Source organism: Lonchura striata, chromosome 14 (genome assembly GCF_046129695.1).
Source record: "Lonchura striata isolate bLonStr1 chromosome 14, bLonStr1.mat, whole genome shotgun sequence".
Lineage (NCBI taxonomy): Eukaryota > Metazoa > Chordata > Aves > Passeriformes > Estrildidae > Lonchura > Lonchura striata.
In genome coordinates, this window is record NC_134616.1 from 8,678,715 (window position 1) to 8,689,529 (window position 10,815).

The 10,815-nt window shown below is 47.7% G+C and overlaps 1 protein-coding gene across 2 annotated transcripts in view; it reads right to left on the bottom strand.

Annotated features, from left to right (window-relative positions):
* IL1RAPL2 (interleukin 1 receptor accessory protein like 2) overlaps positions 1 to 8,985 on the bottom strand; it is a 341,565-nt gene extending 332,580 nt beyond the window's left edge. Inside the window, exon 1 of one of the 2 annotated variants that reach the window (XM_021548466.3) lies at positions 8,819 to 8,985. The gene's annotated coding sequence lies outside the window, so the exon portion shown is untranslated. Of the gene's footprint in view, positions 1 to 8,012; positions 8,589 to 8,818 lie in introns of those variants that run through there. The other variant, XM_077786515.1, reaches the window with a different exon arrangement.
* Positions 8,986 to 10,815: the final 1,830 nt, after the last annotated feature.

Below are 10,815 nucleotides of genomic sequence, written 5' to 3' on the forward strand. Positions count from 1 at the left end.
AGCTGAGATTTGCTGATGTTCCACGAGGCTCTGTAGGTTCTGGTTTCTCCACAGAAGCTGTGATGCAGAAGGCACTCATTAAAAACAGCAACCCACCTCTTTAGTGATTTCCAATTGTCAGGTTTTGTTGCTCAGATATCTCACAAAAATAAATTACTGTTTTCACCCCAAAAGGATGAAATGGCAACAGTAATTTTTCCATTGTTTTTACAGTAGGCTGGATGGTGAATCCTGTTCATTTCTTTTTGAACCATTTCCCTAGCCCGCTTTTTAAGGCTTTAAATTTTAATATGAACTCACTCTCGTGTCTCCTCTTTTGCCAACATACTGCATTGAGCTGTTTATTACTAAAAGATTTTCAACCTATATAATATGTTGGTTGGAAGAAATCCACAATGGGCACCAGTTCCTTTTCGTTGATACATCAAACATAAAGAAAAAATACTCAAGATCAGAGATAAAATACTCAAGATCAGAGATGCATTCTAGCTCAAATAATGTCTCTTCAGCTCTACTTGATATGGGTCATGCAGTGTTCTTCGCTCTGCTGCTCAATGAGCATCAAAGAATATTTCATTTTGCCTAATTCATCGTGCATCTTCACCATCATAACCAGCCACTTAAGTTGTCTAAACACACAAGGAGCATTAATTCTACAAGGCAGTGTGCATTCAGCATTTGTCTTGCAGGATTTAATTCTCCACTGGACCTCTCAGGTCCTTAACTAAACCCACATCTGCCTAATTCTCCTTGTTCAGGTGAAACTTAAAAAGAAATTTTAAAATGAGGAGTCCTAGGGTGATTTTATGATGACACTTTATTCCCTAATCATCTGCTTTATGCCCAGAAATGGCTGCTGTATCTTACAGACAAACCCAGGCTGGGGCTCTGGTCAAACTCTCTATCCAGTGCTCCAGACAGCATGTCCTGGGGACCCTACATTGTTCCTTTTGTCAGATTAGTTTTTGCTAGATTGAAACCAAAAGCTTTTTCCCCTTCCCTTACAGCCTGGAGGCTGTACTGGAAATCCTTTTGACAACTTTTTGGTTTTGGCTGGGGTTTTTCCCTTGAATTGTTTTTGGCTTGGCTTTTCTTTTCGGCCCCTTGAGGAGCCAGTGGGACTGCCCAGAACCTGAGACCTCAGAGGAGCTGAACCAACACGAGAAAGGACATAAAAATCCACCAACTTTGGCTGTGAGGAGGAGACCCACACCAGAAATCCAGCAAGTTCCCAGCTGCTGTGAGCCCTTTTCTCCTCCCTTCCCAAAGACAAAGGAGGGCAGCCTCATCTTTGCCTCTCAGCCACATGGAGAGGCAGGGCTGAGGTCTAAGGTTCCATTTTTTTCCCTGTTCTTTGCAGGTATCTTGCTTTGTTAAGAAACAGTTTTACTTTTTTCACTTCCATCCCCTGGTATCCATTTCTCTCATTGGCAGAAGAAAAGGGAGTTATTGAAGTCCTTTCTCTTTAGACAAAGTGCTCATTCCAGAGCATTTTCTCCTAAAATTCATCTCTAAAACTGAGACATGTGGGAAATAGGGTGTGCCTGCTCAACACAGTGCTTGTGTTACACAAACGAAGTAAAGAGCAACAAAGAGACAACATCTAAATTGTCTGGGATTATTACTGGCTCAGCAGTGTATCACCCAAATGACAGTAACAAAACAAGGAAAAAGCAAGGTCTTGTCCTGACAAAGCAAAGGGAACCCACAGCTAAATACTGACAAGGTTATAATACTTATCTGTGATGATTCCCCTAAAGGCTGAAATGTCTGGGTGTAAAAGTAAAGGAATAGAAACCTAAAACTCACAGATCTTCTGTGATGTGAAAGGAATAAACTCAGAATCTTACCAGTTATTTCAGAAGAAAAAAACAGCATCACCCTGTGGGTGCTAACATGCAGGTTTTGTTTGAAAATATTTTAATGTTTCCACTAAAAGGTTAAATGTCTTCCAAATGGAACTGTAGAAGACACCAAGTGCAGAATCTTAAAGTTGCAAAAATAAACTTACAGTGTAACAAAGAAATAAAAAAAATGGGCTTCAGTGCCAAGCACAAAAGAAAAATACTGTGGATGGCCAACACTCTATTAACATATCTGGCTGCAGAGTGTAGAAGTGATTTTAGTTATGGTAAAGTGGCAGTCAGACTCAACAGTAAGCAAACTGCTGGCTTGCCCTGTAGAGAAAACCCTGTAAGCATTAACACAAGAACATTTTCTTACAATAATTTTCTGATTCAATAGCTGCCTAAAATAGTGCTCATTTATGGAGGAAAAAAAAAAAAAAAAAAAAAAAGGCAAGCAGGAAATGGGAAAATCCCCTGAAATATTCTGAATATAAAGATTACAATATCTATAGCATCAAAACACTAAAGAGTGATGAGTATACTATGTACACACGCATCTAAATTGCTGCCACTTCTATAAAAACCTAAGCAGCCCATCTTAAGCCAGAACTAGGACTACTCAGCACTGATTAGCAGATGGAGTTCTATCAGCTCACACCACACACTGACCTCGATTCCCTAAGCAACTCACACAGAATTCCAGTTCATTATATCTTCAAACCAGATTTTAAATCCCCAAATCCTACTCACCCCCCATTGCAGCAGCTCTTGCACTTGGAAGCAGAGAAAGCAACTGTAAAGAGGAACAAGAACGACAAAGGAGTGGGAAAGTTAGCTACTGTTTTATAAGCCTCATGCCCAGCTGCACCATCAGTGATGCACTGATTCAGCACTACCCTGGATTCTAGAGATAACTATTGTTCAGCCTTAACATTGCAATATTCTACCTACACATCCTAGGATAGATTGATGTGTGTCCAGCATCACAGCTTTTAAAGTTTGAGTAGTCCAGACCTTTAACAGACATTAAAAGTGGAATATATGTTGTGGGAGGAGGATTACAGCTGTTCTGCAAGCCCTCATGGTTTATGAGGTCAACATAATGGATCAATTAATTTACAGCCTTTTTTTTCCCCTAGAGTAGAAGCTATTAATATTCTACATATATTTACTCCTGCAGATTGTGGTTTAATCAATACAGTACTTCAGGCAACATGAAGCACTGTAGAAAATTTAAAGACTCTCAGAGCCAGAGTTTAGGTTTACAGAGTGGGGCTTAGCCTCTCATCACCTTGCAGAGGTACTTAAAAGCTTACAGAAAAGCCCACTGGGAGAGAGAAGAAAATGTGAAGACAATCTACACTTGGAAAGCTAAACATGTACACTAGCAGTGAGGAAAGGGGAGAGATTTTAAGAATCACCTTGAATCAGCCTAAATCCTAGAATTGATGCAGTTACAGCAGGAAGCTCCCAATGCAGAGTGAGGTGCAGCAGCAATCACAGCCATCTGAGGAGGGAGAGGAGCCCCAGCCATGGGTGACCACATATGCTTATCAAAGCTGACAAGGTTGCTGGGCAATGTCCCAGGATGGAAAATTTCTTCTGGGCTGAGACAAGCTCAGAGACTACTCTCAGACCAAGTCCAGCCAGCCTGCCCTGGGCTTCAGAGAAGCCCTGCACAGGAAAAAATAACTTTGGCTCCTGCTATTCAGATCTCTTGAGTGAAAGAAAAAAAAAAAACAAGTTGCTGATGAGAAGTCTTAGGTTTCAGAGTCACTGATAAACTCTGTAAATTCCAGAAAAACCAAGGCTGCACTTGACTCCAGCTCTTCAGTTGCTGACACCCAGAACAAACACCACTGCTCAGGTCATGGCCTTTTTCTCCTGAGTGCTTTAGACAGCCCTGCCAGCGATCACAGGTCCTCTCTACAGAGCCTCAACTACAAAAGGAGAAATTTCAGATAAAAAGAGATGAGACCATTCTCACCCACACCAATTTCACTCTCTGCTCTTATATCAATAAGGAAGTCTGTCCAATTCACAGCTGCCTACGCCAGGGCATTATTAAGCCAAAAGATTAGATGCTTTGCTTCTTTCATACCCATTCTAACCCTGCTCCCCAAGCAGCTCTTGCAGAAAAGCTATTAAAAATGGAGAGAGACAGTTCAAAGGGAGGTCTCAGCCCTGAAAGATAGCACATCCCTCCTCTTTCCCCCCACCACTTCTCTCCTTCCCCTTGTGCTTCTCAAGGCTCATTACGGCGGTGCTCAGCACAAACAGAACTAGATTTTAGACTGGGCTGCCATCTGCATGCTGAAATGTTCCCTGCTTTTACAGAGCCTTTAAAACAGTCCTTTTTCCATGACCACACAGCAGAGAGGCTACAGCTGTAACTGTCAGCCGTACTGACATTATCCCTGCTCTTACATGCACTCACAGCTCTGCAATATTAACAAAACAACAACATTTGCACCATTCATGGCAAATCTGGTCCAAATACACTCCTGCACGTTAATGAAACGGGCTCTGTGAGAATTCAGTTCTGCATGTGATGTGCTTAGAAATACATTCTTTGAGCTCATCCACAGGCCCATGCTTTCCTAACTAATACATAATGCTCAAAGAAGACAGAATTAACAGGAAAAATGACCTACCAGTTGTCAGGCTCCTTCTAAAACACTCATCTACAGTTTTCCACTTAGAAAACAGTCCCAGAGAGCCAGACATGGCACTTTGCTGTCAGCAGAGGCAAGTTGCTTTCACTGAACTCGGCAGCATCACTGTTCCTTAAAGTGATAAGCAGATTCTTAATAGGGATTTCTTTTTCCCCTTACATAACCAGAGACTGGACTTTACACATATATTGCCAGATTTGTCTGAGTGAAAATAAGAATATAATTAAGTAAGCAAAGAAACAACATCCCCCCAGAATTGGAGAACCATGGGAAACTGTTTATAGAATGCTACTTTGACACGTTTTATGGAAATCTTGAAAACAATGGGTTTTGTTCTGATGCAGCCAAAATAAGAGTAAAATACATATTTTATGCACCCTGAAATGACTCTCCTTGTTAATTAACAAATATTTGTTAATTAACTATTACATAAAACAAAGAAAAGAGGGATGGAAGAAACAATCTGAAGTGCTTTTGGGGTGTAAAGGATTAGCCAAAACCCCTACAGAAGTTTCTAATATGCAGTCTCTCTCTCTCACCAGTTTTGTTACTGAATATAACACATCCCTCAGTTCTCCACCAATTCCAAGAGGGTTTACCTGGATCTAGTACCAGATGCCAGAGAAAACCCTCACCATCAAAGCCAGCAAAAAGATTTTCCTTATTCTCAGCAAGGGCAAGATCTTTTCTCTCTTTTCTTTTCAAGGCTGTTTAAAGAAAGATTTATTTTTAGTTGGACATCCTGAAAAGCAAATTGCCTCTTAAAGTGCCTCTTTATTTTGTGATACACTTTAAATGCTCACTTTCCCTTCCAGCACTAAAAGAGCTCCTGATAAATAGCTCAGACTCTCATTGTTTGTGGAAGGCTTAGAAATTAAGAGCAGACACAGTTTCCCATACAGCTCTTTAAGGCTTTTTAACATTGTCCACAATTTATCATCCCTTGATATTTCCAGCTTGAGCCTCAGTTTGAGTAGCAGAAATGTTTCAGAGAGCAGGAAAAGTCCATACACTATAAATGCTTTATTTGTACTTCTCACAGCAAGTACAACTTCTCAGCCTTTTCCCTCAGACACACAGGTCAAGGCCACCTGCCCCAGCCATCCCTGGCAACCTCCCACCTCAGCCAGCAGGGATGACCAGCTGCACATGCTCCTTGGAACTTTTCCTCCACCTCTGGTCCCACAAGGGCATCATAACTCAGATCATAGAAAGTTTTGAACTGCCTCCCCCTTCCAAATGTCACACTGCTCCCCATAGCTTTAAGTGATTACTGTAACATGTATTCATCTCTCCCCAGGAAACAGCTGAGAACAGTCATGGAAAAAAATTACTCTGCCTATGCAAACCAACCAAACCCCCTTACAGGAACATCCCATGCAGACAGCCTGGATGCTCCTCTCCAAGCAGGCAGAGCATCCCAAGGGGTACGAGCCTCACATGCTGTCCCCATGCCCTTCTTGCTCTGTAGCAGCCTATCTGCATCTCTGCTGGGCTTCTCACACACACACACTGCCCCCAGCAGCTGCCTGAGCCCTCCAGACAAACCCACTCCTAAACCCTGCATGGCTCAAGTTTATCCCACAGCAGAACAGCACAACACCCATGAGGTCCTGAGAGCAGCAAGTGTGCTCCTACCTGCCTCCACTTCCACACTCTTCTGCAGCCCCATCCAGGCCTAAGTCTGCCAAGTCCAGCTTCTTCTGAGGCCCAAGCTTCCAGCATCCATCAAACCAGGAATTTTTCTCCTCCTTCTCCAACACCACCAATTCCTGCCTGATCAGAAGTGATCTGTGCTGCAAGAACAGCCCTTCTGCTGAGCTCACCTTCACCACACCAGCCTATGAAGCCCTCCTGACCCTTTCAGGCTCTTTTTTGATCCAACTTCTGTTTGGAGAGTGGTCAGTCCCACTCCTGCTGGTTTCCAATAGCTTCAGCTACTGCACTGCTTCAAAGTGCAGCCCCCAGACTGGCAGCTCTGAAAATTAAAAGGCTTTCCATTGCTCTGTGAGATACAGAGCAGTTCAGACAGCATGGGCTGATGCCATTCGTGCAATGATCTCCAGCAGTTGTGGGGCATCCACTAAAATTGACTCATGCTGGCTAAGTGCATTAATGTGGCACACCTGGCCTTCCTCCCTCCCTTTTCCCTCCCCTTCCCATTTAACTGCTAAAGCATCAATCACCACACAAGCTGAAGAGAAAGCTCCAATGAGCTTCCAGGAACTGTGAAAGGAAAAAGGTGCTCTGCAGAGAACTCTTAAGCCTTACAAATGGAACATCCAAAGATTTATTTCTCTCTCCTGTGCTCACCTGCAGGCCAAGTAGGTGGGCGAGTATAAAGAAGTCTTGCTGTCATCTAACAACCCTGAACCTCCCCAGCTGACCACCCCTCCCAAATACCCAGGAGCAAGCAAGAAGTGCATGCACACCCACACCCACAGGAGATGTGCTTTCCAGCCTTGGTCACCAGCTAGAAAGCTTTAGTTCAGGAGAGGAAGGTCTCCCCTCCAGACTCGGATCTGGAGCACGCTGGAGGTGCAAGCTGCTGCCTAGCAACACCGGCACTCTGCAGGGAGGTCGGCCCAAGCCCCGTCCTCCCACTGCAAGAGGTCTCCTGTGCCCAGAGAAACACCCTCAGAAGGATGCGATCCTCAGTAATTCCTCAGAAAGCCACCCTGACAGGGCCAGCTACAGCCCCTGATGCATCACGGGCTCGCCTCTGCAGCCTGTGCCTCGGTGACCTGCCCCAACTCTCACTTCTCATGCTGCTACACATGCCTTACACCCCACTGGCTTAGGGAGCCCAAAATCCCAAACCCCTGCGTGCCCCACTGTCTCCTCCGCAGTCACCCTAGTGCAAAGCAAGCGCTTCTCTCGCTCTCAGCTTCCTCCCCGGACTTACCTCCTGCCTCGGGTCCGGCACCGCAAACCTGCTCAGGCACCACGTCCCCATCGGGGCTGGCCCGCTCCTGCCTCCGGAGGGAACTCCCCAGGAGCAAGGCAGGCATCCACCTGCTCTTACGGGCACCACAGAGAGGCACGCAGCTGCAGAGGTTTAACCCTGATGAGAATCCTCTTTTCGGCACGTTTAGGGCGAATGAGAGCCTGTCTCGGGCGAGAATGCAGCAGCCCCACACTCCCACAGCACCTGGGCACCGTGGAACTGCCCTCCCCCGCAGCCCTTCCCGAGCCCACAGCAGCTCACCTCGCCTGCCCCCACCACTAACAATCCCCTGAAAAACCTCAAATCTACCCACACTCTGGTAGTAAGATTGTAACATCCACAAAGCTTACACAAACGCTGAAAATTTGTTGTTGTTTTTTAAATAATCAGGGTAAAAACTCAGAGTATATATCAGAGACTGTAAACACTGCCGAGGAGCACTACGAAGTGCTGGCTCCTGCCACAATGGGTTTTCCCTTACGGTACAAACCCAAGTTAGAGCGTTAACCCAACAGGCATAGAAACTGCCAAAAGTACACAAACCTTACTATAACTCTGAGAAACCGCAGCTTACGAAACTTTTGATTCTTTGCATTCTAGCAGAGACAGCAGTCCAGGGACGGGCTCGCTGAAAACAGCAGCTGAATCCAAGGCATTTCAGAAATGTTTGGTGCCCTTCAGCAGATTTCCACCAGAGTCCAAAGGAGACCAGAGCAGCTTTATTGTCGCGGAACTTTCAGAGGCAGAGGTTTGAAGTCCCGTTCTTTAACACCCACCACGGTAACTCAGAGCAGCCAAGCCTCCAAAGCACCGGCACCACTTCAACAGACTCCACCGCGCTGCATCATCCCAAAAGGCAACGGCTGCAGCGTTTTTATTTTAAATCCCCGGCAGTAACGCTTTTCCCGGGAAGCCCCACACGTGCTCGCGAGGCTGAGAGACCCTCGGTACCAACCGAGACCTCCCGGTTCGTGACAGAAAACATTCCCGGCGCCTCCAACAGCAGCGCGGCTCGCTTCGGGGAGCGGCGGAGCGGCCGCGCCGCTACGGACGGATCCGGCCCCGAGCATCCGCTCCGAGACAGCGGCACCGGGACGGAGACCGGAGCTGCGGCGGTCCCTGCCCGGGGCCCTCGGGAGCGCCGCGGCACCAGCGGGACCCCGGGGTCCCTCCGCCCGTCCCGGAGCTCCGGGAGGGATGAGGCAGCAGCCGCAGCTCTGTCCCGTCCCGCGCGCGGCGGCACGAGGAGGGGAGAACTTTTCCTTTTCTGAGGGAGTTTTTTTTTTCTTTCTCTTTTTTAATAAAAAAAAAAGATAACTGCCTCGAGAAGCGCCGCGCGCAGGACTCACCTCCACAGCAGCTCCCCTCTACGGCTCCATGCCGGCGGGCTGGGGGGGCCCGGAGCGGCGGCCGGCGGTCCGCTCCCGGTCCCGGTCCGTGTCCGTGTCCGTGTCCGTGTCCGTGTCCGTGTCCGTGTCCGTGTCCGTGTCCGTGGGACCCGCGCGCCAGGTGCGCCCGCCCGCGCCGCGAGCAGCAGCGCCCCCTGGCGGCGAGCCTCGGCCCTGCGGCCCCAGCCCCGCACCGCCGCCCCGGGCCGGCACCGGGACCTGCACCGGGAGCGGCACCGGGACCGGCACCGGGAGCGGTACCGGCACCGCCCGCACCGCGCCCGCGGAGGGCAAAGCGGCCCCCAGAGCCCCGTCAGGCACCCACGGGGAACGCACCGGCAAGGACCCGTGCGGCCGCGCACGGGGCTCTGGTCTCTGCGGAAGACGGGGCCAAGAGAGGGAAGGATGGAGCGGCAGCAAAAGGCGGCGGAGGGGTCGGTGCCTTACCGGGGGATCTGGCGCGGCACGGATCGGAACGGGCGGCACCGAGCAGCTCCCGCGGGGGGTACTGCACGGTGGCAGCGCACACAGAGCGAGGGCTGCGGCTCCCCGAGGGTCGCAGGGGAGCGCTGACACTTGGAGCATCGCCCGGGGCCATTCCGGCCCTGCCCCGGGCAGTGCTGCCCTGGCCTCGGGCCGCCCGCACACTCTCAGAGGCTTCACTGCGGGCAGCGGGACAGCTCGCCCCGGGGGCTACAGCATCTGAGCTGCACGGAGAAGCCGCTTTCAAACCCGCTTCGCATTTTCACACCATCATTAGCATCAATTTAATCAGACTGCCTTGAACTGGACCAGGCTAAGTTTCTCCTCCCTAACTCTGCTTCTGTCATGGCACATTCATGCTTTCCACAGAATGGTAGTGTTATTTTTAGTTTCCCTGTGCTGCTTTTTATTCACTTTTAAATATCTTGGAATAGCTCCATGTAGACTATAATCTACTGCATTTTGCTCAGATTCACAGGAGGACACAATTTTGTCAGGCAGCTGAGATACAGGCAGAAAAATCATGGGACAAATTTCTGTAAGGGGCACTTTAGGACTTTACAGTGCCACTTCTTGGCCTGAGTAGTGCTGTGTCACAGGGCATACGATGTGCACAGGACCACTGAGAAGCTATAAACACTGAGCAACTCAGCAGTGAGAAGCTTAAATCCTAAACACCAGCCAGCCACAGAAAAGTGTCTTCCTTAGGAGACCCTCACCAGTGGAATCAGCATCCCCTCAGCACCCTGCCCTCAAGCAGAGCAGATGAGAAAAGTCAGATCCTGCTCAATTGCACACTGCTCACCTAAGCTATGCATCAGCATCTTTGCAATTATTAATGTCAAAGTCACGAAAGCACTCGGCTCTGCTTTTGGGTCTTTATCACATATGCAGAGCTGACAATTAGAAACATTGTCTCATTACCTACAAAGCAAATCTGAACTACATACCACACAAGGATAACAAAAGTAGCAGTGTTTTTAGGCATTTCTCTGAGTATAACCATCCTTTAAAGCCTCTGTAGGCTCAAGGAGACAACATTCAGCCACACTGACCTGCAAGGCCAGGAACAACCAAACATGGTGACTTTTCCCAGGCCCAGCTGTGGGGAGGACTCAGGCACACTCAGTGTATTTTTACATACAGTAAAGGAGCAAAATTATTGTAGAGCAGGAATGTGACAAAGATCAATAAACATTTTACTGCCTGTTTAATTCTTTTAACTAATTTGAAAGAGACAAAATGTTGCCAGGAGACCTTGCTTCTCCAGGTGACACAGAATTCACCAAGACACTGATTCCTTCAATGCAATTTATAACCTCTGACACTTCAGCTACTCTTTCACTTCTCCTGGCATGATTACAGTGTAAGAGTGCTATTTCTCTCATTATATATCAAGTCATTTACTAAAGTCCCTTTTTAGTTTAATTAAAAGACTTAAAGCTTAGAAATAAAACATCCCATGAACTTTGAAA